This window comes from Lepidochelys kempii, chromosome 3 (assembly GCF_965140285.1).
Source record: "Lepidochelys kempii isolate rLepKem1 chromosome 3, rLepKem1.hap1, whole genome shotgun sequence".
Classification (NCBI taxonomy): Eukaryota; Metazoa; Chordata; order Testudines; family Cheloniidae; genus Lepidochelys; species Lepidochelys kempii.
The window spans coordinates 85,530,209-85,557,679 of NC_136382.1; the positions used below are offsets into that span (position 1 = coordinate 85,530,209).

General features: G+C 43.5%; 1 protein-coding gene across 1 annotated transcript in view; it reads right to left on the reverse strand.

Moving 5' to 3' along the window:
* The window catches only part of WASF1 (WASP family member 1), a 173,379-nt gene extending 150,451 nt beyond the window's left edge, over positions 1-22,928 (reverse strand). Inside the window, 1 exon segment of the mRNA XM_073337020.2 lies at positions 22,457-22,928. The gene's annotated coding sequence lies outside the window, so the exon portion shown is untranslated.
* Positions 22,929-27,471: the final 4,543 nt, after the last annotated feature.

Here is a 27,471-nt window from a genome sequence, read left to right on the forward strand (position 1 = left end):
TGAGATATCAGCTAAAACCACCATCACCTGTGGAAAATGTAGCCAGTATTCAGTGCCAATGCCCTATACTTAGTTTCATACAACAGAAGAATTCCCTCCTTCTTTCCCTCACCTCTGGTGAGTCATACTCCCCATGGCTGGTGCTGAGTGGCACCATGAACAAGCACTCCAAAGCAAAAATGTCAATAAGCATGTCTTGTCTAACACTTTAGGGGAGCAAGGGACGGGGAGAGTTCTGAATCTTAAGTTTCACTTTCCATTCCTCCTATAATGCCAATGGTTCCTCTGTGTATTTTATCTATAGCTGCGGCCATTGCATCCTTTAGGGATATCCTCTCCACACCAGCAGAATGACTAATTCAGAAAAGGAGGGTGGGGAAAGAGGACACAGGAGGACACCTTCTGCGACATCCTGCAAGTCAGTGCTGCATCAGACCTTCGATAGAAGGCCTTGAGGGTGAATACTGCAGACTGTATGGAGGAGGATAGGATGAACAGGAGAAAGGCAAAGGAGAAGGAGATACACCAGGACATACAGAAGCTTCTCCATCAGCAAACACAGATGCTGCAGAGTCTTATGGACCTCCAGGTTCAACAATTGCGGGCTCAATTGCCATTGATTTTGGCAGAGAACTGCAGTGTAGTGTCTCCCTACACCCTTCCTCAGCATTCCACAACACCTCAGAGGCCACATGCCTACCACTACCACTCCACACTGGGGGAAGCATTGACAACTGCAGCTTCATACACACTGACTTGTGAGAGCCACAGCTGATATAAGTGTAGCTACAACAGACATCAGTGTTCCTTTATTTATTAAGGTTCCTAAATTTTTTTAAGTTAAAATGTTAAGATTTTTGGAGCTGTTTTCGTATTTGACGTTTACAACACATAGTGTATAATGCCTGCTGGCATTGTAAGTAGTTGTCTTGTCACTCATAACCGACAGGATCAGTGCCAAGTAGTGTAGTCATCATAAATGTATGCAAGCATCCCAACATTATTTGCTGCACTGTCAGTGATCTATGCAGCAAGCACCACACAATTCCCAACAGGCCCCCAAAGTGCAGCATCATATTGAGCATAGTACACCATAGCACATTACTGTGCCTCACTGTTAAGGTGCTCTTTCAAATCACCCCTAAGCCATATAGCCCCTCATGGAGTTCATCCGGTAGCCCTTGTGTCTGGTTGTTCAAACTCAGCAAACAGCCACTCCACTCCACCTTCTACCCCTACAGCAATTTTTCCACCTTTGCTTCACAAATATTATGCTGGACACAACAGGCAGCTATAGCCATTGGGATAGTTTTCACACTGAGATCCAAATCCTGTAAGTAAACACTGCCAGTACCCTGTCAATCTATCAAAAGCACATTCAACTGTCATTCTGTATCTGCTGAGCTTGTAGCTGAATCTTTCCTTAGTGCTGTTGGACACACTGGGGCATGGCCACTAGGTAACTCGAGGGGATGGAAGACCACGAGCGTCGATGAAGCCCCCCTCGCACTAGGCCCAGGCATCCTTGGCTCCCCCTCTCGCCTGGAGGCACTCGCAGCAGCTATGCGTACTAGGCCCAAGTGTCCTTGGCCCCCCCGCCTGGAGGCACTTGCAGCAGTTATGCTCAGGATCTGCAACAATATGTTGCAGAGTCAGACTGCCTGAAACTAAACAAGGCCAAACAGGGCAGATATGGAAGAACAATGCTGAATAAAGCAGCTTTATGTATAGTTTAACAAATGATACAAAAAACAAGGAACTAGCTGGGAACTGGATTGGCTGGCTATATGGATACTTAGGGCAGCTTGCTATTGGATAAGTATGCTGAAGAAAGGATGTATAAAAGCCTGTGTAACTTCCTGCTCTGTGTGCAGGATTTGAGATTCTATTCTCCCTGTACCTTTTTGCAGCTGCAAATAAACTTTTCTGCTTCTCCACCCCGTTGTGATTATTGGGTGAAGCACACCGGGTAGCGAACCAACCCCTGCTATTGTTTTGCCTCTCGGCACTGGGTGCCGGCAACAGTGCTGTCGAGGTGACCAGTGTACAGCTCCATGAGCCAGGGGAGTAAGGAGTAGGCTGGATGCCCCAGGATCACTTTTGGTATTTTAACATCACCAATGGTAATCCACTAGTTGGGAAAGAAGGTCCCTGCTTATAGGCTTCTGAACAGACTTGCATCTTCCCTGACCAGCCAATGTTGATGTCAGTGATCTACCAGCGCTTGCATAATCATGGAAAAGTAGCCCTTTCTTTTGATGTACTTTGTGGCAAGGTGCTCTGGGGCCAAAATAAGTATGTGTGTGCTGTCTATTGCTCCCCCACAGTTCGGGAACCTCACAGCTGCAAAGCCATCCACCAGGTCCTGCACATTGCCAAGAGTCACAGTTCTGCATAGCAGGAGACTACTAATGGTCCTGCACACTTGCATGACTGTCGTCCCCACAGTGGATTTTCCCCACCCCAGAGTGACTTCCCACTGACCAGTAGCAATCTGGTGTTGCAAATTTCCAAAGTATGATCACCAGCTCTCAGTTTGATGTCCCTGCTTTGGATGGCTGGGGTGAGTGTAGCACACAGTTATAGGAATGTGGCCTTGCGCATCCAAAAGATCTGCAGCCACTGCTCATCATCCCAAATCTGCATTACGATACAATCCCACCAGTCAGTGTTCATTTCTCAGGCCCAGAAGTGACACTTCACCATCTGCAGCTACTCCGTGAATGCCACCAACCACCTTGAATGGTTTGCACTATGTCTCACAGCAAACTGACCACCTGGAAGTCATCACGTTCCCTACAGTTCTTCTTGCAGCTCTGTAAATACTAGAGGATTGAGAGTGTTTGCAACACTCATGAAAATAGTGCACAGCTGTGCAGGCTCCATGCTTCTAAGAGAGACAGCGGACAGCAAGCAGTCCCATGCAGGTTGGAAATTGAAAACAGGCCCAAAAATTCACCCCTTGCTACCAGTCACTCCTGCACGACTCGGTTCTGCCGCACCATGTATTGCCAAAACTAACCAAAAGACAGTGTGCTGAACAGCAGTGGGTTGCACACTGGGATACCTACCTACCCATGGTGCACTACACTGTGCATCGACACAAGCACTCCTGGTGTGCAGAGCTGATGCAAGGAGCCAAGTGTGCACAGGCACAAATGATACACTAATTGCAATGGCTGTATGCTGATGTAACTTGCATTGGCAAAACTCCATAGTGTAGACATAGTCTCAGATTTACAGTGATAAGTGTAATATGAACAGACACTCTGCCATTGACTTATATATGTCCTTGAGCAAGTCAACTCTATGCCTCAATTTCCCATATCTGTAAAGTAGAGATGTAATTTACCCATGTTTTTAAAGCACTTTGATAACTTCATATGAAAAATGTACTAATTTTTATTTTTTGTCTTGAGGGAATTTATTAAATTGTTCTTTTCTCCTACCTCCTCCTCCTCAATATTCCCTTCCCATCCCTGGTTCTCAATCTTAGCACACAGGCACATTTTTAAAAACAAAAAGACTAAATTATTAAATTACTGGCAACATAAGGAAAATAGCTAGAGCTTTGATGATCTAGGCAGAAATGTGGGAAGAGTCTCTCCAGAACTTACTTTCCACTCTCACTTTGCTGCAGTTGCCATCTCTCTAATTCCCCTCTACCACTGAACAGATTTCAAGGTATCTGATAAATAGTGAGTTATCCCATTCAATCAGTACAGCCATATCAAGAGTCAGTCAAGCTCAATGAAGTTATTAAAAATTCTAAGACATGAGTAGCTATTGATATGCATGAAGTGACTTAAATATCTGATGAGACCCCATTAGACATTTCCTTCTTCTAGCAGATTAAAAAACCACTGTCAAAAGTGTCTGAAGTGTTGAGATAGGATTCTAGTGAGAATCCTTAATTGACGCTAATTCAGGATATAAGCATCTGATCCCTTGAACATAATTGAAAACAAACATTGTCTGAACAACAAGTACATATTAAGGCAGGCTCCTTGGGATCAGGGCCCTATTCAAAGAGGGCCCACATGGAGCAGTGAATATGAGCTGCAAATTGGTTGGCTGTGGGCTGGGCTCCCTCATTTAGAAGTAATATTATGGATTCAGGATTGGGGACAGGGTGGATGACAATGGCAGAGAAACAAAATCCAGCCTAACTCAGGAACTGATAGGGAAAGAAAAGTCTGTATAGGGGCCTGAAATATTGATGAATCCGAGCTGCAATGATCCTCATTCCCCTGTCAGCCCAGCCAATGATAGTCATTATTCAGGGACACTCACACAGTGTGATCGCTGGAACTGCCTGACCCCTACTTCATATTCAAGGTATTTAATATCATGCTGTGAAACTGACAAGTTATCCAGTAAGCTGTTTTAAGAATGACAATTCATATTTGAAACTACATTCTATAAATCTATAGGTTTTCTAATACTTATGTAATTAAACTGATATTCAGCAGGCTTCATACCAAAGACCTACTAATGTGCAGAAGCAAACAAACAAAAAATTTTAACCTTTTACTAAAACAGTCACTGATTTAAGGTATTCCATTAAACGGAGTCTTTAGTTTCTGCAGCAACAAGTTCACACAAACAGAATAAGAAAGAGTTTCTATTTATTCTCACTGAATGAGAAAAATATTTGGCAGATAAACATCAGAAGGCTATTCAAGTGCTCAAGTTATCAACATCTTAGAACCTGTAAAGCTGTGTTTAAGAGACACAAGGTGAGTAAGGTAATATTTTTATTGGACCAACTTCTCCTGGTGAAAGAGACAAGCTTTCAAGCTACACAGAGTGATTCTTCAGATGTTTAATACATTTAAGGCAGGGGTGGGCAAACTACGGCCCGTGGGCCAGATCCGGGCCGCGAGCCATTTAGAGACGGCCTGCGAGCTCCCGCTGGGGAGTGGGCACTGGAGCTTGCCCCGCTCGGGCGCTCCAGGCGGGGCGCTGGGTCAGGGGCCGCACCACATGGCTCAGTCCCACTCCCATGCTCCAGCCAGGGCAAAGGGTCGGGGACCGCACCACGTGGCTCAGCCCTGCTCTGGCGCTCCAGCCGGGGAGCAGGTTTAGGGGCCACACCATGCAGCTCCCAGAAGCAGCCATATGGCCCCACTCCGGCCCTCCAGCTGGGGCGCAGGGTTGGGGGCAACTCCACGCAGCTCCTGGAAGCCGCGGCATGGCCTTGCTCTGGCTCCCACATGCTCCAATGGCCCCCTCTGGTGCGCCAATGGAAGCTGCAGGGGCAGTGCCTGCGGATGGGGCAGGCCGCGCCTCCGCATAGGAGCCGGAGAAGGGACATGCCACTGCTTCCGGGAGCTGCTTGAGGTAAGAGCCGCTCAGAGCCTGTACTCTTGAGCCTCTCCCCACGCCCCAACCCCCTGCCCCAACCCTGGTCCCCCTCCTGCTCTCCAAACCCCTTGATCCCAGCCCAGAGCACCCTCCTGCACCCCAAACTCCTCATCCCCAGCCCTACCCCAGAGCCCACTCCCCCATTCACAGCCCTCACCCCCAACCCCAATTTTGTGAGCATTCATGACCCACCATACAATTTCTATTCCCCAACGTGGCCCTCAGGCCAAAAAGTTTGCCCACCCCTGATTTAAGGTATATAAGACTATTCTAGGCATAATTCAGTGCAACAGACGCTCACAACCTTTAGAGTACCAAACCATAGCAAGACAAAATAACTTGAAAGGGCAATCTTGTATTGCAGGTGACATAAGACATCAATGAACTGGAAAGTTAGAGGGTTTTTTAGCCATGTCACTTAAAGCCTCATTGTGTAGCCATACCCTAAGAGGCTTATTCAACCTCTATATTCATTCACTCTTTGGCCTCTCTGCTAGACAAATGGTGACAATTAGTGCCAATTGTGATGCAGGTTCTTGTAACATGGAGACTCATCCACTGGGAACTGTACGATGAAGTGAGCTGTAGCTCATGAAAGCTTATGCTCAAATAAATTGGTTAGTCTCTAAGGTGCCACAGGTACTCCTTTTCTTTTTGCGAATACAGACTAACACAGCTGTTACTCTGAAACCTGAGACAATGAAAAGGCTCTATTTTCAACTTTCAGCTACTATCAACCTGGAGTGGATTCAAACTAGACAATTACCATCCCCATAACTATCCAATCCACGTAAAAACAAATTTAAACAAACCACATTAGTAATGTGTCTAACAGTAAAGTATCTCCATCTTCAGGATAGTCATCACTTATGGAAAACTTTCTAAAACATTGAGCTAAAACATAATACTTCTGAAGTACACAAAGAAAAAATCAGCAGTATATTTGCATGCAATTATGCAAAATTTACATATTTAAACTTACTAATCAAACAAACTTTTAATAACGTTGGATAATGATGAGATACTCACACACAACAACACAATACATACACACAGTCTGATAAATACATACACACAGTCACTCCCCATCCCATCAGGTTCCTTACATTCTAAACATAGTAGCAGGTTGTTCTTGCTTTCCCAACTAAAGTTAGCCTCATTTGATTTACAGATTTATACTTTTAAAATTGATTTGCATAAAATTACACTTACAAAGTCCCATCTTCACTTCTGTGATCATTAACACATTAACTACAACATGCTCAGATTTAAAATTTGCTCTTCAAAAAGTTAGACAACACCTGAAATAGCCAGAAGTGTTAAAGTGTCTTTTCTGAATGATTTTCATTACACTCTGTTGCTCTGTTCCCCTTTACTGTTCTCAGCACCCTCAGATTTGTCTAACATTTTGCAGTGAACCAGCACAACTCTCAGTAAATTTATTTTTAAAAAGATGCTTTCATATCATATTATGGATCACAGTCTGTAAGATGAAGTGTGGGAAGAAAGCAGGGGTTTGTAACATCATAATAGAATTGCTGAAGACAGGTGAGAGTATTGTTGTACTCTGGTAGCACATCCGATAAAGTGAGCTGTAGCTCACGAAAGCTTATGCTCAAATAAATTGCTTAGTCTCTAAGGTGCCACTAGTACTCCTTTTCTTTCTGGTAGCACAGGCTCTTCCAGACCATCTGGTCCACTAACATCACCGATAACTGAAAGAAAGGTGTTATTCTGCCTCTGTTCAAAAAAGGGGATAAGTCAAATGTAGTAACTATTGAGGTATTATGCTGTTGTCGGTCCTAAGGAAAGTCTGCTTCCACGTTAATGTCACAAATCAATGATAGCATCCTGGTCTTTGCCACAAAGAGTCAGTGCAGCTTTAGACCTGGTCATTCCACTACAGATCAGATCTTTATCTTGAAACAACTTTTTGAGAAGATGGCTGAATTTAATAGGCCATGCACAGCACTTTTTAGATGCTTCCGTCAGCCCTTTGATTCAGAGCATCAAGCAAGTTTGTGGGATCTGATGCATCTCGACATCCGTGGAAAGATAATGTCATTAAAAGAAGAGCTCTCTAATGGAACAGAAACCTGTGTTTGAATCAATAGCCAATACATAACATGCTTTCCTATGACCACAGGAGTTTGGAAATGCTGCATTCTGACACCACTGTTGTTCAATATTGGCACTGATTGGCTGATGGATAAGCTTGAGGAGGCAACTGTCAGTGGCTTTAAGCTGAACACCATTGTGCTTTGAGATCTCATACATGAAAATGACATTGTTGATTCAGTCTGGTGAATCGCTGCGGCTGATAGCTAATCTGACAATAAGCAGCACACATTCTAATCCAGATAAAACAAAGTCACTAGCCATTATCATCAAGTTGCCTTCAGCTCTAGATTGCAATCAGATCACCATTAACATGTCTGGATGACGAGGTGGGGGAAATTGAGTAGGTGGCAACTGTCAAACATTTGGGTAGTGTCATAGACGGTGTTGGAGAATGCTCACAAGATGTGAACACGTATGTAACAGCTGCTGCCTCCGTATTTCAGGCCCTTCAACAGCTCTAGTGGGACATTTTGACTTCAAGCTGGCTACAAAGCTACGAATCTACAGAACCAAGGTGATACCAAATCTACTGTATGGAAGTGAAATGTGGGCGCCAAGGAACAACAGAGTGACATTTTTGATTCTCATTGTCTTTATCAGCTGCTCAGTATCTAGTGACAGGAAAGATCAGAAATGACAATCTTTGAAGACAAAGGCAAATCCAGCAATCACCTCCATCATCACTGATTTGATCTCAGCAGCTTTCTTAGTATAGTCATTATTAGAAGGAAAGACCAATGAATTCCAAAGCACGATTACCAAGAAATACTGCTATGTGCCCATAGATCACATAGGCGTCAAAAGCTTTGGTGGACACAAACTGAATATACCACCATCTTGCTAGAGATCCATCTGGAAGGCACTTGATCTTCAAGGAAGCCACGTCCCTTTGGGATTTGCCATGATGATGATGATGATGAATCCATCACAGGATAGGTGGGGCTTGAAGTCCACAGGTTTTGAATGCCCCATGTTAGTAAGGAGGGATATATGCCGGGGGGAAGGGAGAGCTGACCATCAGCTTTCAGACCAGATGAATAAATTCTGAGAGATTTAGTTTGCGCTAAGAACTAAGAGACCGGACACTTGTTCTGTCTCACTACCATGCACAGTAAGGGAGGGAAGGTCACAGACACCCTGACCTTTATGACCTGATACTCAAACACAAGCAGGGACAGGTGCATGCACATCCCCAATGGACACCACTATTCAAAAAGACCCCAGTTTTATGCATGAGGTTCATGTGCACCTAAAGTAGAATGCATCTTGACATATGTTTACATTTAAAAATTAGCAAAGATGAAGAACAAGTGTAGCTCCTTACAAATGACATTCACAATGAGCACTAAATAAATTTAAGACTGAACAACCTGAGTGAGATTCTGTGCTGCACCTCTAAGAGCTGCAGCATAGAACTTAAACTTGTGAGGGACCCTGTTAAAAGACTTTTGAAAGTCTACATAAATTATGTCAATTGGTTCTCCTTTATCCACTACTTCATTGACCCATTTAAGAATTCTAATAGATAAGCAATTTTCCTTTGCTGAAAAAACACTGATTAGACCCTCTCAGATCATGATCTTCCAGGAATTTTAGTCTATAATTTTCCCCCCTCAATTTACCCGTTAAAGATGTATGGCTTACTGGTCTATAATTCTTTGGATCATCCCTACACAGCCTTTTTATTCACACATGAAAGCTCATGCTCCAATATGTCTGTTAGTCTATAAGGTGCCACAGGACTCTCTGCCGGTTTTACAGATCCAGACTAACACAGCTACCCCTCTGATTTTTAAAAATAGCTACATTTGCTACCTTCCAATACTCTTGTATAGAAGCTATTTTTAATACAAGGTAGCATATTTGTGCTAGCAGCTCAGCTACTTCATTCAATGGTGAAAAAAAATTATTTTTGACAATTTCAGTAATATTAATCTGTTATAGATAACAGAGATGTTAATTTTTAGAAATACGATTTTTAATCTGACATTGTCCCTGGTAGATTTTAAAAATAACAGCTCAGAAGGTTAAGAAAACACACACTAGATTTTCTCTTTCAGGTCACGTGCTTTTGAAAAATAGAGTTAAGAATGAGCTTCTCCAATGATTCCAAGAAAATGAATGAACTGAGAGTTTAAGATTATATGGCTCTCTGTATAATGTCACCTTCTTCATCCAGGCTTGTGTATGCCATCTTTAGGAAATGTTCAAAAATCTAAAAAGTTGGATCATGATTCTGTGAGTTGCTTAGTTAGTTCTGGATTGAAGCAGGGGATGGGGTGTACAAAAATGTTTCTTCCTTCCAGCAGTAACAACAAGTAGAAAAGGCTTCAAATTTATCAGACAAATAGTACCAGGAGGTTTCAAAACATGAAGCTTCAAGCAGGATCCAAGGAGCGCAGCCTGGTAAGGCTTCCATCACTCTGCACTTTCCCAGCAGCCAAGGGATATGAGAATGGGGGGAAAAACAAGGCTCTGGTTCTCATCAGGATATTGTCCATGGGCATTGCAGCCCCACATTGGTCATGAGTCAAAGTTCTAAATTCTGGATCTTCACCTACAGATGACAAACACAAGCCTGGATGGAGGAGATAACATTATCTAGAAAGCAGTACAGTCTCAAACTGTCAGTTTATTTACTTTCCTGGAGTCACTGGTTAAGCACACCTGGGCATTGTCCATGGACAATGGTGCCTCATATTTTAGTCTAGTTCTCAGGCTGTTAAGCATTTAGTACATTCTTCAAGCTGTGGATATAAGGGTCTATGTGGAGGGAGCAAGAGAGCAGATGGGGGTGAGAACCTGCATGAGTGGATGGATGACAGATTCATAGGGAAGTTAGAAAAAAAGAGAAGCAGAATATGATGACTTATAGGAGGAAGTAGAAGCAGCAGAAAATAGAGGAGAAGGAGGTAAAGCACACCAAGTGGTGGGAGAGGAAGAAATGAGAGAGAGAGAGAGAGAAAGAGCTGTAAAGGATTGATGGAGAGACCAAAACAAAAAAAAAAACAACAAAAAACAGGAAGCAAACGTACACTGAAAACAAAGGAAAAGATCTATTACAGAAAGAAACTGGAGTGAGGCAAGGAAGGGGAACAAGAGAGAGATAACAAGTTACTACTTAATGTATTTGAAATGTAGGTGTTTGACAATATATCATTACATACAGTAGAACTCTGCCCCCCCCCCCACCAATATGCAAGCATTTTTTATTTCTTTAAGCAGGAAGAATAGCACACATACTTGTCACCCCAGACAGCAATGATGATGATAATACTTCTCTCTTACAAATGTGTTTCATCTGTAGATCTCAAAGCGTTTTACCAAGACGACAAGCATCATTCCCATTTTACAGATGGGGAAGGTGAAGTAACTTGCCTAAGGTCACACAGCAGGTCAGTGGAAGAGCGAGGAATAGAAGCCAGCTATCCTAAGTCCCAGCCCAGTGTTCTGTGCACTAGACAACATTGCCCTCCTCATAATAGGCTTAGTTATCAAATGAAGAAAAGTTGGGTATATTTTTTGAGCCTTAGTTGCAAAACTTTTGTTTTTATTTAAATTTACCGGAGTCAACAAAAGAAATTTTAAAAATACTATATTCAAACAGGTTTCAGAGTAACAGCCGTGTTAGTCTGGATTCGCAAAAAGAAAAGGAGGACTTGTGGCACCTTAGAGACTAACCAATTTATTAGAGCATGAGCTTTCGTGAGCTACAGCTCACTTCCTCAGATGCATATCGTGGAAACTGCAGCAGGCTTTATATATACACAGAGAATATGAAACAATACCTATTCCCACCCCACTGTCCTGCTGGTAATAGCTTATCTAAAGTGATTTCCAGCACAAATCCAGGTTTTCTCACCCTCCACCCCCCCACACAAATTCACTCTCCTGCTGGTGATAGCCCATCCAAAGTGACAACTCTTTACACAATGTGCATGACAATCAAGCTGGGCTATTTCCTGCATAAATCCAGGTTCTCACATCCCCCCCACCCCCATACACACACAAACTCACTCTCCTGCTGGTAATAGCTCATCCAAACTGACCACTCTTCAAGTTAAAATCCAAGTTAAACCAGAACATCTGGGGGGGGGGGGTAGGAAAAAACAAGAGGAAACAGGCTACCTTGCATAATGACTTAGCCACTCCAAGTCTCTATTTAAGCCTAAATTAATAGTATCCAATTTGCAAATGAATTCCAATTCAGCAGTTTCTCGCTGGAGTCTGGATTTGAAGTTTTTTTGTTTTAAGATAGCGACCTTCATGTCTGTGATCGCGTGACCAGAGAGATTGAAGTGTTCTCTGACTGGTTTATGAATGTTATAATTCTTGACATCTGATTTGTGTCCATTTATTCTTTTACGTAGAGACTGTCCAGTTTGACCAATGTACATGGCAGAGGGGCATTGCTGGCACATGATGGCATATATCACATTGGTGGATGTGCAGGTGAACGAGCCTCTGATAGTGTGGCTGATGTTATTAGGCCCTGTGATGGTGTCCCCTGAATAGATATGTGGGCACAGTTGGCAACGGGCTTTGTTGCAAGGATAAGTTCCTGGGTTAGTGGTTCTGTTGTGTGGTATGTGGTTGTTGGTGAGTATTTGCTTCAGGTTGCGGGGCTGTCTGTAGGCAAGGACTGGCCTGTCTCCCAAGATTTGTGAGAGTGTTGGGTCATCCTTTAGGATAGGTTGTAGATCCTTAATAATGCGTTGGAGGGGTTTTAGTTGGGGGCTGAAGGTGACGGCTAGTGGCGTTCTGTTATTTTCTTTGTTAGGCCTGTCCTGTAGTAGGTAACTTCTGGGAACTCTTCTGGCTCTATCAATCTGTTTCTTTACTTCTGCAGGTGGGTATTGTAGTTGTAAGAAAGCTTGACAGAGATCTTGTAGGTGTTTGTCTCTGTCTGAGGGGTTGGAGCAAATGCGGTTGTATCGCAGAGCTTGGCTGTAGACGATGGATCGTGTGGTGTGGTCAGGGTGAAAGCTGGAGGCATGCAGGTAGGAATAGCGGTCAGTAGGTTTCCGGTATAGGGTGGTGTTTATGTGACCATTGTTTATTAGCACTGTAGTGTCCAGGAAGTGGATCTCTTGTGTGGACTGGACCAGGCTGAGGTTGGTGGTGGGATGGAAATTGTTGAAATCATGGTGGAATTCCTCAAGGGCTTCTTTTGCATGGGTCCAGATGATGAAGATGTCATCAATATAGCGCAAGTAGAGTAGGGGCTTTAGGGGACGAGAGCTGAGGAAGCGTTGTTCTAAATCAGCCATAAAAATTTTTTTGAATTTACAAATATTCAGTTGGTACCTCAAGACACAGCAACTGCTCTCTACACATGAATGAGAACAGCAAACTATCCTGATGCACAGGATATATAAGAAGAATAGTAAGAGACCAATATGGCTTCATCAGGAGCTCTGAAGATCAAAAGGAAATCCTACAAAGAGTGGAAACATGGACAAATTGCTAAGGAGGAATACAAAAGAACAGCACAAGTTTGTAGGGCTAAGGCACAAAATGAGTTACAACTTGCAAGGGTCATAAAAACAACAAGAAGCTTTTTAAAAAACATTAGGAGCAAGAGAAAGATGAAGGAAAGATAGTAGTATCAGACAACATCAATAAGGGTGGTGTTTAATGCCTATTTTGCTTCAGTCTTTACAAAAAAGGTAAATTTTGACCAGATAATTAAAAAAAAAAATTAACAATAAGGGGGAAGGAACACAACCAAATGAGGGGAAGATCACATTAAAGAATATTTAACTAAATTAGATGTATTCAAGTAATCAGAGCCTGATTAAATTCACTCTAGGCTAGGGTACTTAAGGAACTAACTGAAGCAACCTCTGATTTGTTAGTAATTACCTTTGAGAACTCATGGAGGATAAGTAACGCCTCAAAGAACTGAAGAAGGGCAAACATAGTACCTATCTTTAAAGAGGGGAACAAAGAGGACCCTGGGAATTATAAAGCAGTTAGCCTAACTTCGATACCTGGAAAGATATTGGAAGAAATTATTAAACAATCAATTTGTTTGCAACTAGAGAATAATAGGGTGATAAATAATAGCCAACATGGATTTATCAAGAACAAATCAGACCAAACCAACCTAATTTCCTTTTTTGTCACAGGGTTAGTGAATGGGGGAAGCTGTAGATGCAACACATCTTAATTTTAATATGACTTATGACAGTCGCATATGACATTCATATAAACAAAACAGAAATGTAGTCTAGAGGAAATTACTATCAGGTGGGTGCACAAATGGTTGAAAGACCATATTCAAAGAGTAGTCATCAATGATTTGCTGTCAAACTTGGGAATGTATATAGTGTGGTCCCTGCAAGGTTCTGTTCTGGGCCCAGTACTATTTGATATTTTAATTAATGACTTGGATAAAAGTATGCTTATAAAATTTGTGGGTGACACCCAGCTAGGAGGGGTTGCTAATACTTGGAAGACAAGATTAGAATTCAAAACAACCTTGACAAACTGGAGTATTAGTCTGAAATCAACAAGATGAAATTCAAGACAGACAAGTGCAAACTACTGCACTTAGAAAAGAAAAAAAATCAAATGCACAATTACAAAATGGAGAATAACTGGTTAGGCAACAGAACTGCTGAAAAGGATCTGTGGGTTACAGTGGATCACAAATTGAATATGAGGCAACAATAACAGTTGTGGAAAAGGCTAATATTCTGGGATGTATAAACTAGGGCTGTCGATTAATCATAGTTAACTCACACAATTAACTCAAAAAAAATCAATCACCATTTAAAAAGTAATCGTGATTAATCACAGTTTTAATCGCATTGTTAAAGAATAGAATAACAATTGAAATTTATTAAATATTTTGGATGTTTCTACATTTTCAATTATATGGATTTCAATTACAACACAGAATACGAAGTGTATAGTGCTCACTTTATATTATTACAAATATTTGCACTGTAAAAACTATAAACAAAAAAATTGTATTTTTCAGTTCACCTCATACGAGTACTGTAATGCAATCTCTTTATCATGAAAGTGCAACTTACAAATGTAGTTTTTTTGTGTTACATAACTGCATTCAAAAATAAAAAAATGTAAAACTTTAGAACCTACAAGTCCACTCAGTCCTACTTCTTGTTCAGCCAGTCACTCGGACAAACACATTTGTTTACATTAGCAGGAGATAATGCTGCCAGCTTCTTATTTACAATGTTACCTGAAATTGAGAATAGGCGGTCGCATGGCACTTTTGTAGCGGGCATTGCAAGCTATTTACGTGCCAGATACGCTAAACACTTGTATACCCCTTCATGCTTCGGCCACCATTCCAGAGGACATGCTTCCATGCTGATGACGCTCATTAAAAAAAAAAAAAGAATTAAATTTTGACTGAACTCCTTGGGGGAGAATTGTATGTCTCCTGCTCTGTTCTTCTTGCATTCTGCCATGTATTTCATGTTATAGCAGTCTCGGATGATGACCCAGCATATGTTGTTCATTTTAAGAACACTTTCACTGCAGATTTGACAACGCAAAGAAGGTACCGCTGTGAGCTTTCTAAAGATAGCTACAGCACTCGACCCAAGGTTTAAGAATCTGAAGTGCCTTCCAAAATCTGAGTGGGACAAGGTGTGAAGCATGCTTTCAGAAGTCTTAAAAGAGCAACAGTCTAATGTGGAAACTACAGAACCCGAACCACCAAAAAAGAAAATCAGCCTTCTGCTGGTGGCATCTGATTCAGATGATGAAAGTGAACATGCATTGGTCTGCACTGCTTTGGATCATTATCAAGCAGAACCCTTCATCAGCATGGACGCATATCCTCTGGAAGGGAGGCTGAACCATGAAGGGACATATGAATCTTTCGTGCATCTGGCACGTAAATATCTTGTGACGCCGGTTACAACAGTGCCATGTGAACGCTTGTTCTCACTTTCAGGTGACACTGTAAACAAGAAGAGGGCAGCATTATCTCCAGCTAATGTAAACAAATGTGTTTGTCCGAGTGACTGGCTGAACAAGAAGTAGGACTGAGTGGACTTGTAGGTTCTAAAGTTTTACATTTTTTATTTTTGAATGCAGTTATTTTTTGTACATAATTCTACATTTGTAAGTTACACTTTCATGATAAAGAGATTGCATTATAGTACTTGTATGAGGTGAACTGAAAAATACTATTTCATTTTTTACAGCACAAATATTTGTAATAAAAATATAAAGTGACCACTGTACACTTTGTAGTCTGTGTTGTAACTGAAATCAATAAATTTGAAAATGTCAAAAACATCCAAAAATATTTAAATAAATGGTGTTCTAGTATTGTTTAACAGTGTGATTAATTGCAATTAATTTTTTTAATCGCTTGACAGCCCTAGTATTAACATGATTGCCATATGCAAGACATGGGAGGTAACTGTTCCACTCTATTCGGCATTGGTGAGGCCTCAGCTGCAGTACTGTGTCAAGTTCTGGGCGCCACAATTCAAGAAAATTTGAGAGAGTCCAGTGGAGCCCAACAAAAATGATAAAAGGTTTAGAAAACAAAACCTATGAAGAAAGTTTAGAAAAAATGAAAGTTAGTTACTTGTTACCAGCGGTCATCAAGATGGACACTGCACAGTCACACTCTTGGTATGTGTTGACCAATGCAAGTGAGATGGTGGAACTTTCTGGCAGCAGGGCCTCTTAAGTTTGAGAGCATTCTGAGGGCCTGGCTATAAAAGGGGGCATGGCACCCATGTCTTGGGGTATGCATCTCCAGCATGCCTTCATGGCTTGTTGTGAACTGCAGGTGCGTTGCACTCAGCACCCTTTGGAGCTTTTCAGACAACTACCCAGACCAGATTAGTTAAACCAGTCCCTGCAAAGGGAGGTTAATTTATTTATTCTGCAGAGGGTAACTCATTTATTTAGCTGCTCTCTTTGGGCCCACATAAGAGTCCTGGTCAGTTTCCTCACCCAGCTCTGGGAGGAGAGCTGGCCTTTGGAGAGACTGTCCCCCTCTTTAAGACAAGAGCCTCCCAGCTCTCCTCCTTGGAGCGGGAATTATACTTTAAGCCAGCTGTAGAGCCTCAGGCAGCTTTTCCTACAGCAGGCCCTTTTCCCTATCAGTCCCTCCACCCTCAGGCTGGGAGGCTCAGCAGGCAGATCTTCTCCTGCTGCTGTCTTCTCCCTGCTAAGTCAAGGCCCAGCACATGCCTTCTGTCTCCCCGCAGGGTTTACAGGCATCTCCCCTCCTATGGAGGAGGTGGCAGCACTGATAGTGGCCCCTTCTTCCAGCTCATTCCTTTTTGGCTGCCCCACCATCTCTGCAAGGCTCCAAGTCGCGGGCCCTTAAAGACAAAGTAACAGAATTCCTTTTAAATACTACTTCTGTCCTGGACCTCTTTCCTTTCTCCCCATGTCTCTTCAGGCTTTGAGTATCAGGCCTCCCCAAGCTCTTAAAGGATCATGACATCTGATGCGGAGGATTGACCACTATGCAATTCAGCCCCCAAGGGGCAGGCTACCCTGTCACAGTCTGTTGCCACCTCAGTTCCTTCCACCGCTAACAAGAATACCACGTAATATTGAAATTAGGACTGCAGGAGTGGGGAAGGTGGGCAGAGACTATGATTATGCAGAGTCCACCTCAAAGAACTACGGTTACATTTAAGCCTTCATTTCTTCTTCATGTGTCCTTTGAATATTCCCACTCTTGGGAGAGTTTGGCAAGCAGTACAGTAAGAAGGAGGGAGGAAGGCGGAGTCCTAATTAAACAATGACTGGGCCATGGCTCTGCCAAACTGCATCAGACCCGGCTGCCAGATCCAGTGCATAATGCTTCGTAAGTGTGAACAGAACTCCATGTAGCAGCTTTGTATAATTCAATAAGGAGAATATGTTTAGCAAAAGCTACAGATGAAGCAACCACTCTTGTAGAATGGGGTGAAGAGGAACAGGAGAATAGACTGAAGCTCCTTTATAACACTATTCAATAGACTGTCTAAATTATCTAGAAAGGGACCGTGCTGAAATGGCCTGACCTTTAGAGTTACCCGCATACGAGACAAATAACTTAGGAGAAGACCTGAACTTTTTAGTTCTATCCAGATAATATGAGAGTGCGCTCTTTGCAACTAAGGAATGTAACAGATTCCCCTTTATATGTCGGTGTTTTGAAAAGAATACTAGTAAATTAATACTTTGATTTATATGAAACTCAAAATTATTTTAGGAAGGAATTAGGGATGCAATCTAAGAACCACCCTGTGCTTATAAAAAGTAATAAAGAGGCTCCCGCCACTAAGGCATGTAGCTCACTAACTCTTTTAGCAGAAGTGACTGCTATTACAAAAGCTGTCTTACAGAAAGATAAAAAAGCAGCTCACTACAGGTTAAAATCAGGGGAGACATAAGCTGCATTAAAACAAAGGTCAAATTCCACAAAGGGACAAGGTCCCATACTGGCAGATACAGATTCAATAAGTCTTTTTAAAACAGTTTTTCCACCAGTATATGTGAAAACAATTATTTTCCATAATGTGAGTATGGAATGCTGCTGTAGCTACTAAGTGGACCTTAATGGAGGAGAGAGACAAATCCATTGATTTTTAGTGTAGCAAGTATTGTAAAATAAGTTGCATAGGAACTGAAACTACACCAACATTCTTACCAGATATCCATACACCAAATCTTTTCCACTTAAAACTATAACTTTTTCTAATAGATAGTTTCCTAGCATTAATTAGAAGTTGTTTTATTTCAAAAGAGCATGGTTTTTCTAAATCTGTCAAAGGCCTATTGCCCAAGCTGTCAGATCTAATGTTTGCAGATGTGGGTGGAAGACCTTCCCCTATTGCTTGGACAGCATGTCTGTTGTTATTGGGAGCATCTTGTATTTGCCGTTGGATAAATGAATTAACTCAGTGTAACACTTTGCCTTGGCCATACAGGAACAACGAAAATCAACCCTGATAGAATTCGGTCTTATTCTCTTTAGCACCTTTAGAATCAGAGGGAATGGGGGAAATGCATACATCAAGCCCCTTCCCCAATCAAGCAGAAATGCATCCAGCAATGATTGACTGTCTGAGCCTGCTCTTAAGCAAAAAGAGGGGTGTTTCATATTGGGTTTTGGTGATGAATCTCTGTCCAGAAACGAACAAAGACTGAAAATGTTCTGAATCACTGAGTCTTTAGAGGCCATTCATACATCTGTGAGGAATCCCTGCTCAGTTGTTCCACAATCTCATTGTATTCTGCTACTGCCTGCAAGGCAATTGGGTACATGTTGTATAGGATACACCAGTCCAAAAGTTTTATTGCCTTGTTTCGCAGTTGAAACAATTGAGTTCCTTCCTGTTTGTTCAAATAATACATTGCTCACATGTCCATAACCATTTGAACTACTGCTCTCTGCACCTGGAGAAGAAACGCTTTCAGAGCCAGATGGATCACTGTCAGCTCTAACGTGTTTACGTGCACAGGGGATTCTCTGCAGCTCCAAAAATCTCAAATGAATAGGTTGCAGAGATATACTCCTCAACCTATCATAGACCCATCTGTAGTAACTCTTAACATAGGAGGAGCTGGGTTGAACCAGCCTCCTTTGAGGACATTCTGTAGTTTCAGCCAACACATCAGAGACAGTATTCTTAGCATACTGTCCATGCGGAGTGTGAAGTTCCTTTATAGCCAGTGTTGAGCCTGGCATATGGAATCACTTGTGCTATGGGTCCAATGCGTGCAATAGTAGTTTTGGAGCTGATCAGAACATGCTCAAATTCTGAGGGGAAAAGGAGCACATGAGCACTCTAACAGGTACTGCTACCAGAAGTTTCCACTGTCCCAGCTGCACCAGTCAGCCTTGAGTAAAAAAGTGTGAGGGGTGATCTGATAAGTCTTCAAATATGCTAAGGGATCCTCTAAAGAGGACAATGATCAATGGTTCTCCATGTCCACTGAGAGTAGGACAAGAAGTAATCAGTTTAGTCTGCAGAAAGGGAGATTTAGGTTAGATATTGGGGGGGGGGGATTCTAATTATAAGGATAGTTAAGCACTGGAATAGGCTTCCAAGAAAGGTTGTGGAATCTCTGTCACTGGAGATTTTTAAGAATGGGTTGGACAAATACCTGTCAGAGATGGCACTTCATCCTCCCTCAAAGCAGGGGGCTAGAGTAGATGACCTCTTAATGTTCCTTCCAGTCCAACATTTCTATGATTCTACAATAAGCCTGGGTAGCGTTTTTTATTTGTAACCTTTTATTCAATCAAAACTAGATGCTCAGATGATTTGTGTGTTTATCCATCCATATAATTTTTTCCTACTATTTTTGTAATACAACTGCAGTTACTGCAACCTGCTAAGTCAAAAAAGAATATCTGAAGCATCACTAGAGGTTCAATTCTTCCAAGGGGCTGCCAGAGCCTTTCTCCACCAACTCCCCACCGCCAGAGTCTTTCCCTGCTGTCTCCCGCCTTCTGCCTTTCAGCTAGGTGGGGAAAGTCTTCGGCACTGGGGAGGCAGTGGGACAGCAGTGTAGATGTCGGTGGCATGGCTTGGGCATGTAGAGAGTCATGTAGGTAAGGTACATACCCTAGGGTTCTGATATGTCTACTCGCCTAAGCTGGGTCTCACCTTCTACACCAGGGGTTCTCAACCTTTTTCTTACTGAGGCCCCCAACACGCTATAAAAATTCCACAGCACAATAACTGTTTTTCTGCATATCCAGTAGATTAAAAGCCAGATCTGGCATTAGGGGGTAGCAAGCAGGGCAATTGCCCGAGGCCCCACAAAACTAAGTTGTTTGGGCTTTGGCTTCAGACCCGAGTGGCAGAGTTCAGGCTTTGGTTTTCTGCCCTGAGACCCAGCAAGTCTAACACTGGTCTCTCTCTGGTTTATTTTGGTAGATCCGCTGAAACCTACTCACGGTCCCCCAGGAGGCCCTGGACCTCTGGTTGAGAACTTCTGTTCTATACCACTAATTATACCTATGCTAGCTGGACATGCAACATCTGTACTCTACAAGTCACCACATGCGTAGACCCACCCATTGTTTGAATTCTGAAGAATGTGTTGAAGAACACACCTCACTGGTAGTAGCAGCTGGACAACAGCTAATTTACACTAGCCAAGTATTCCAAAGGAGTGTGAATCCACCCCAAACCCTTAAATTATTACACTTTATTAAAATATCTGAGCACCACAGAGTTTAACCAAAAGCTGTAATTTCCCCTGTTATGATAAATCAAACTCTGTGTATTAAATCTAGAGATTCGGCAATAATAAAATATTGCTTTTACATACATTGAAACATTTGCAGCATAATAGTTGAGATACAATATTTAAACAGCAAAGTTACACTAAACACTGGGGATTTAGTTGGGCATTGGTCCTGCTTCGAGCAGGAGGTTGGACTAGATGACCTCCTGAGATCCCTTCCAACCCTGATATTCTAGGACTCTGATTCTAAAGATTGGTTTTGCAAACAGACCTTGAAATACTTCACCTTTCAACAACCACACCATGCAACTACAGACAACACCCTGTAAGTGCATGCCAGGAAAATAAAAAATGCACTTTTAAAGAATCACCTAACAATTGCTGGCAGGCAGTGTGTGAATCAATGACAGCTGCATTCTCAAAATGAATAAATCATATACAAGGTGACTCACATCAGGTGTGTAAGTCAGGTAAATCACATATTGCTATTGCACCACTGATAAAGAGTCCATTTATAAATCTGAAATAAAAGTTGTACACTTCAAACATCAAAAACAAAAAAATAAAGGTCCAGAATGCTGGAAATACAGAACTTTCCCCTAAAACAACTCTTGCAAAGTTATTTTCATGCCATGTTATTTTTGCCACCTTGTACTGTTTCTTTATGGCAATGACCACTAAAAAAAATCTAAAGACAACATTTAATAAAGATAAAAGCTTCACTATCTGCATTTTCTACTTGCTATTCTTTATTCTGTTGATATTTTCATAGAAATTCAGTCTGTTGCCTTTAAAACTGAAACATTTGCTAAAAAATGGCAATCCAATGTTGCAAATCAAACTAAAACATCTAATTACTGTATTTACTTCTGATTCCAAACACAAAACTAAATGAAACGAAATCACAGATACACGAAGTGTAATGACCCAGAAGGACTTCGTACATGCTTAAGATACAAGTGGAGATTACTTTGGGCTATTACGTTTTATAATTATTGCATCCACAAGCTAAATCAGCATAGGGGGATGGATATTTTTGTGTTTGGAGGAGGCGGACGCTATATGTTTGTAGGGTTGCAGTTTGGAGGTCTTTTGCTCGCAGGCAGCCGAGATCTCTACGACAGCTGAACAACGGTAGGAATCTTTCAATGGGCAGCTATTTCCAGTGAATATGATCGAATCTGCTTCTCTTCAAAAAGCAAATCGCATCTAGCTCCACCATCCATCCCCACCTCTGGCCTCTACAGTCCCCATTACATAAATTAAGCGGAGGTGGCTGGGTCAGGGTAACTCCACCCCCTTCACATCAACGTAGTAACTGGCACCTTGTGGCAGCCAACGAACCCCCGATGATTGACCCCAACAATAAAAGGTCCCGCCGCCCCCTGAGCGAGGCTCCGCACTGGGCACTGCACAGGAGACGGGCGCGTGAAGACTCCGCTACTAAAAGTGCAGCCCCCCCCCTCCCCCACACCCTGCAGCGGCCAAGGGAGAGGAATTTACACACCTGTCCCTGCAATAGCCGGAGGGGGCCCGGGGCTCACCCCCCCCCACCAGCTGCAGACAGCGAGAGGGGGACCACATTGGCACAGCCCTATTGCTCCCTCCACCCCGCAGGAGATGGGGGGACGGCGAAGGGGGATGGAAGAATGGAGGGGCGGCACAGGGGGGTCCCCCCCGATGAGGGGGCAGTCCCTCTCCCCGTGGGAGGGTGGACGGGGGGCGCGGGTCACGGCAGAGGAGGTGCAGGCTGCGGGGCACTTACTCTCTCCGCTCCGCGCGGGCTCCGCTCACACCTTCATGCCGCCGACCAGCCCCGCCCTCTCAGCGCCCCAGAGGCTCGCGCTGCCTCCTGCTCTGTACCAGTATACGCGGTTCAAACGGCTCCTTCCAGCCGCCGCTCCCCGCTGGAGAGACTCGTTGTGGTAGGGGAGGACCCGGACCCGGACCCGAACCCGGCGCGAGCGGGGGTCGGCGGCGCGGAGCTCCCCAAAGGCTTCACAATAGACACAGAGCGGCGCGTGTGTGCGCGTGGGAGGAGGGGCTTCTCCCCGGCCCGGATTCCCTCTCCAGGCACGCGGGGGCTGTTTACCCAACACCTGACCGGCCGCCGCCGCTTGCCCCAGGGATTAGGTGGGTGTCTCCCCACAGCGTCCGTGGCGTTGAGGATCAGGGAGCCCCGATTTCTACACACACCCCCTCAAGATGGCAGGTGGTATAGTCCAATTCGCTCTCTCACTTACTCGATCTAGGGGGAGGGGCCGCTGGCATTGTGACGTATTCTAAAGCCGGCTCCTGGTTAGCCAATGGGAATGGGAGAGGAGGAGCTAGACTGGGAGTGGGCGGGGCTGCTGGCAGTTTCAAAGAGAATGGGCGGGGCTGTTTCAGAGAAAAGAGTGCTTCGAGTTCGTTTTACCGTGTTTCGCACAGCGTGTTCGAGTGTTCTGTACGCAGGTGTAAGGTTTCTGTTCGGGGCCCTGGCACTGCGGAGCAATTGACTGAATACATGTATTCCTCAATTTCCCCATGTATGAAATAATGCTGCTAAAGTTAATTATCTCACAGGGGAGAGGGGGTTGTGAAGGTTAATTCAAACTACTGTGAAATCCATGTATTTAAGAAGATCTGATAGTGCACACATTACGGTCCATTGCATAGAGTTCACATTGAAACCAAGGAAGTGATGGCTAGATTGCATCAAAGAAGACAAGCAGGTGGACTTTAGTGCTGCCTTGGACAGAAGAAGATGGCAGATGGTTGCAGAAGGACCCAATCAACCCCAGATGATTAATAGATTCCAAGACCAGAAGGGACAATTGATCATCTAATCTGACTGGTATAACACAGGCCATAAACTTCCTCAAAATAATTCCTCGTGCAGATCTTTTAGAAAAAACATCTAAGCTTGATTTTAAAATTGTCAGTGTTGGAGACCCCACCACAACCCTTGGTAAATTGATCCAATGTTTAATGACTCTCACCATTAAAACTATGCCTTATTTCCAGCCTGAATTTGTCTAGCTTCTCTGTGCAGCCATTGGATCATTTTATACCTTTCTCTGCTAGACTGAACACAATCCAGTGGCTGGAGGCTGAAATTAGACAAATGGTGTTGTCCATTTCCCTGGCTGCAATGGAATAAGGGGAAGAAGTATAGAGTTCATATTATGGGAATATTGTATCTTTATAATTTACAGGTAAATGTAAAATATTGCCCCCAACATCCAAAACTGTCATTCAAGTTTAATTTCTTTGATGATTTCATCACAAATTTGAGCTATGGATAACATGGAAATAGTAGGTTTCAGAGTAGCAGCCGTGTTAGTCTGTATCTGCAAAAAGAAAAGGAGGACTTGTGGCACCTTAGAGACTAACCAATTTATTTGAGCATAAGCTTTCGTGAGCTACAGCTCACTTCATCAGATGTAGCTCACGAAAGCTTATACTCAAATAAATTGGTTAGTCTCTAAGGTGCCACAAGTACTCCTTTTCTTTTTATGGAAATAGTAGGTTTGGAAAATTGGTATCTGTTTGCTTATGCTTATGTCTACCCCACAGTACCTTCCATGGAGGATTGGGAGTACTGGGGTCATTAGTTTTAGTCTCATTCTCTTTTTGTTTTTTTGTTATGGAGTGCTTTCTTTGGGGCATTTATAGTTATATTTATTATTTGTCATTTGTCAGAGAGGCAGTGATCGTGTCATTCAGAACCACAGGATCTAACCACGGAATAACAGAGACTTGGTGGGATAACTCATATGACTGGAGTACTGTCATGGATGGTTATAAACTGTTCAGGAAGGACAGGCAGGGCAGAAAAGGTGGGGGAGTAGCACTGTATGTAAGGGAGCAGTATGACTGCTCAGAGCTCCGGTACGAAACTGCAGAAAAACCTGAGTGTCTCTGGATTAAGTTTAGAAGTGTGTGCAACAAGAGTGATGTAGTGGTGGGAGTCTGCTATCGACCACCAGACCAGGGGGATGAGGTGGATGAGGCTTTCTTCCGGCAGCTCACGGAAGCTACTAGATCGCATGCCCTGATTCTCATGGGTGACTTTAATTTTCCTGATATCTGCTGGGAGAGCAATACAGCGGTGCATAGACAATCCAGGAAGTTTTTGGAAAGCGTAGGGGACAATTTCCTGGCGCAAGTGCTAGAGGAGCCAACTAGGGGGGGTGCTTTTCTTGACCTGCTGCTCACAAACCGGGTAGAATTAGTGGGGGAAGCAAAAGTGGATGGGAATCTGGGAGGCAGTGACCATGAGTTGGTTGAGTTCAGGATCCTGACGCAGGGAACAAAGGTAAGCAGCAGGATACGGACCCTGGACTTCAGGAAAGCAGACTTCGACTCCCTCAGGGAACGGATGGCCAGGATCCCCTGGGGGACTAACTTGAAGGGGAAAGGAGTCCAGGAGAGCTGGCTGTATTTCAAGGAATCCCTGTTGAGGTTACAGGGACAAACCATCCCGATGAGTCGAAAGAATAGTAAATATGGCAGGCGACCAACTTGGCTTAATGGTGAAATCCTAGCGGATCTTAAACATAAAAAAGAAGCTTACAAGAAGTGGAAGGTTGGACATATGATCAGGGAAGAGTATAAAAATATTGCTCGGGCATGTAGGAATGTTATCAGGAGGGCCAAATCGCACCTGGAGCTGCAGCTAGCCAGAGATGTCAAGAGTAACAAGAAGGGTTTCTTCAGGTATGTTGGCAACAAGAAGAAAGCCAAGGAATGTGTGGGCCCCTTACTGAATGAGGGAGGCAACCTAGTGACAGAGGATGTGGAAAAAGCTAATGTACTCAATGCTTTTTTTGCCTCTGTTTTCACTAACAAGGTCAGCTCCCAGACTGCTGCGCTGGGCATCACAAAATGCGGAAGAGATGGCCAGCCCTCTGTGGAGATAGAGGCGGTTAGGGACTATTTAGAAAAGCTGGACGTGCACAAGTCCATGGGGCCGGACGAGTTGCATCCGAGAGTGCTGAAGGAATTGGCGGCTGTGATTGCAGAGCCACTGGCCATTATATTTGAAAACTCGTGGCGAACCGGGGAAGTCCCGGATGACTGGAAAAAGGCTAATGTAGTGCCAATCTTTAAAAAAGGGAAGAAGGAAGATCCTGGGAACTACAGGCCAGTCAGCCTCACCTCAGTCCCTGGAAAAATCATGGAGCAGGTCCTCAAAGAATCAATCCTGAAGCACTTGCATGAGAGGAAAGTGATCAGGAACAGCCAGCATGGATTCACCAAGGGAAGGTCATGCCTGACTAATCTAATCGCCTTTTATGATGAGATTACTGGTTCTGTGGATGAAGGGAAAGCAGTGGATGTATTGTTTCTTGACTTTAGCAAAGCTTTTGACACGGTCTCCCATAGTATTCTTGTCAGCAAGTTAAGGAAGTATGGGCTGGATGAATGCACTATAAGGTGGGTAGAAAGCTGGCTAAATTGTCGGGCTCAACGGGTAGTGATCAATGGCTCCATGTCTAGTTGGCAGCCGGTATCAAGTGGAGTGCCCCAAGGGTCGGTCCTGGGGCCGGTTTTATTCAATATCTTCATAAATGATCTGGAGGATGGTGTGGATTGCACTCTCAGCAAATTTGCGGATGATACTAAACTGGGAGGAGTGGTAGATACGCTGGAGGGGAGGGATAGGATACAGAAGGACCTAGACCAATTGGAAGATTGGGCCAAAAGGAATCTGATGAGGTTCAATAAGGATAAGTGCAGGGTCCTGCACTTAGGACGGAAGAACCGAATGCACAGCTACAGACTAGGGACCGAATGGCTAGGCAGCAGTTCTGCAGAAAAGGACCTAGGGGTGACAGTGGACGAGAAGCTGGATATGAGTCAGCAGTGTGCCCTTGTTGCCAAGAAGGCCAATGGCATTTTGGGATGTATAAGTAGGGGCATAGCGAGCAGATCGAGGGACGTGATCGTTCCCCTCTATTCGACATTGGTGAGGCCTCATCTGGAGTACTGTGTGCAGTTTTGGGCCCCACACTTCAAGAAGGATGTGGATAAATTGGAGAGAGTCCAGCGAAGGGCAACAAAAATGATTAGGGGTCTGGAACACATGACTTATGAGGAGAGGCTGAGGGAGCTGGGATTGTTTAGCCTGCAGAAGAGAAGAATGAGGGGGGATTTGATAGCTGCTTTCAACTACCTGAAAGGGGGTTCCAAAGAGGATGGCTCTAGACTGTTCTCAATGGTAGCAGATGACAGAACGAGGAGTAATGGTCTCAAGTTGCAGTGGGGGAGGTTTAGATTGGATATTAGGAAAAACTTTTTCACTAAGAGGGTGGTGAAACACTGGAATGCGTTACCTAGGGAGGTGGTAGAATCTCCTTCCTTAGAGGTTTTTAAGGTCAGGCTTGACAAAGCCCTGGCTGGGATGATTTAACTGGGAATTGGTCCTGCTTTGAGCAGGGGGTTGGACTAGATGACCTTCTGGGGTCCCTTCCAACCCTGATATTCTATGATTCTATGATTCTATGATCCTGCTTTCACCCTCCAGGACGCTTCAAATCCGACCTCCCCAGCTCTGGCGCGTTGCATGCTGGGATTTGTAGTCCTTGCTGTAATTCCTGAAAGATTAAACCCTCCTTCAGCTCCATGGGAGGGGATTTCTGCTTCCCAAAAAGTTTCGTTAGAGACCCAGAAAATTATAAATAATAATTTTTATTTTTTAAAAATTGTATTTGAGTAATTTTCATTCAGTCGCAAAAACAAATAAATCTAGGAGAGGATTGTTATGTAACTGACAGGACCCGTTTGTTCCGGGTC